Below are 2556 nucleotides of genomic sequence, written 5' to 3' on the forward strand. Positions count from 1 at the left end.
CAATAAACTGAACTTAGTGTGACACTGACTACAAAAGATATCAAAAAGCGTTTTATTCAGTTGTATTTCACTTTTCAAATACAACGTTTTGCAGTTGGTTCATCGATGTCACTAGAGTGTTATGATGACGCATACGATGTGAAAAGTCTGGTTATTGGACTCATAAAAGAAGATGACTGAAGTTATTCTGACGCTTTTTGAACTGAACTGATTTCAGATAATAATAGTTTGTTTGTTTTATAATTTTGCGCAAAGATATCCAAAAATCTGATTGTCCATAGTCGCTCCTAATTCTGAGCTGGCAGACTAGAGGAAAGGCAAGTAGTCGTCAACACCCACCAATTGCTCTTGGGCTACTTTTGTCCGATTGAAAAGTGAGGTTTGACCGTCTGGATTGTAGCACACCCACTGTTCCAAAACTTGGATCGCGTTTTTGCGGCAACTGGCCGTGAAACATGAATCCTCAGGTAATAGGAGTACAGTGGAGCATGGTATTATTGTCTCGGAAGAACAAACATGTAGCATTGTATATTAAAATAACCAACGTTCAGGAAGGTGTTTTAACTACTTAGTAAAACACAGAAACCATCGTAGAATGAACACGTGATATATCTATGGTGTTTACTCATGTCATAAAACTTTATCATTATTTGTACGGAATTGGATTGTTCAATCTCAAAGGCACTTTAAGCGTATCTGGTCTAAACGACCAGGTCAGATAACACCTAGAACTCAGGTATAACTGTCAATAAATATGAAGTAATTAAAGAAGATACAGCCACCCAAAAGCACACCCTGCTACAAGGAATAAGGGGATTGACTGTCACTTTATAATACACTCACAGCTGAAAGCACTGAGTATGTTGAACGGCATCACATATCGAATTTTGGACACCTCGATCTGCAGCGCCACACCTTATCGACTAGACTATACCTGGCTTTATCTATACTGAAACGCACAGTTGTACTGAAATCTTCACACTTGTTTTAATGACATTGTTATACTTCACTCTACAAAAGATGTACCACAAGTCTCTGTTGCTTGTTTCGATAATATAAATTGGCCTAACGCCTTACCTTATTTGTCCGTCTAGTATCGCAGGTGAGTAGATCAGTTGCACACTTAACATCGCAGATGAATAGATTATACACTTAACATCGCAGATGAATAGATTATACACTTAACATCGCAGATGAATAGATTATATACTTAACATCGCAGATGAATAGATTAATCTGCGATGTTAAGTGTAGAATAGATTATACACTTAACATCGCAGATGAATAGATTATACACTTAACATCGCAGATGAATAGATTATACACTTAACATCGCAGATGAATAGATTATACATTTAACATCGCAGATGAATAGATTATACATTTAACATCGCAGATGAATAGATTATATACTTAACATCGCAGATGAATACATTATATACTTAACATCGCAGATGAATAGATTATATACTTAATACCGCAGATGAATAGATTATACACTTAACATCGCAGATGAATAGATTATATACTTAATACCGCAGATGAATAGATTATACACTTAACATCGCAGATGAATAGATTATATACTTAACATCGCAGATGAATAGATTATACACTTAACATCGCAGATGAATAGATTATATACTTAACATCGCAGATGAATAGATTATATACTTAACATCGCAGATGAATAGATTATACACTTAACATCGCAGATGAATAGATTATACACTTAACATCGCAGATGAATAGATTATATACTTAACATCGCAGATGAATAGATTATACACTTAGCATCGCAGATGAATAGATTATACATTTAACATCGCAGATGAATAGATTATACATTTAACATCGCAGATGAATAGATTATATACTTAACATCGCAGATGAATAGATTATACATTTAACATCGCAGATGAATAGATCAGCTGTATACATAATATCAAGGATGAAAGCACTATATACAGTTCAATAAAAACTCTTAGTTAAGTCTAAATATTTATAAAGTGCAATGAAAATTTATTTTAAGACTTAAATCTACGACTTTGGTAAATTATAGGTAAGAATGCCAGTTTTATTTTTAAAAACCGTCAAAATGAATAACTATAGAATTGATAAAAGGTGCAAATAGGTCGTGAAAAAATATTTAAATTCTTAGCAGAATCGTGTCATAAAAACACATCTCTGTATTATTTTCGATGAAAGATGACTAAAAGATAACAATTCTAGTTCCTTTTTAACTTCTAATTGATTTCACATTTTTGAATAGACAACTTTGATTTGGTTTATATATATATATATATATTCCCAATTAAGATTATACTCTTCAATCTACCTTTGTAAATTACCAACTTCAGCACGATATTAATTTTAATTTCTCACAAAAATACACATATACTATATGTCAAAATGGCCCGGCATGGCCAGGTGGTTAGGTCGTAATCTGAGGGTCGCGGGTTCGAATCCCCGTCACATTAAACATGCCAACCGCCCCCTTTGCCTGGTCCCAAGTCCAGGATGAGAAAGGAGGAGGCTTGGACGCGGGGCTAGCAA

This window comes from Limulus polyphemus, unplaced genomic scaffold (assembly GCF_000517525.1).
Source record: "Limulus polyphemus unplaced genomic scaffold, Limulus_polyphemus-2.1.2 Scaffold779, whole genome shotgun sequence".
In the NCBI taxonomy this organism is placed as follows: Eukaryota; Metazoa; Arthropoda; class Merostomata; order Xiphosura; family Limulidae; genus Limulus; species Limulus polyphemus.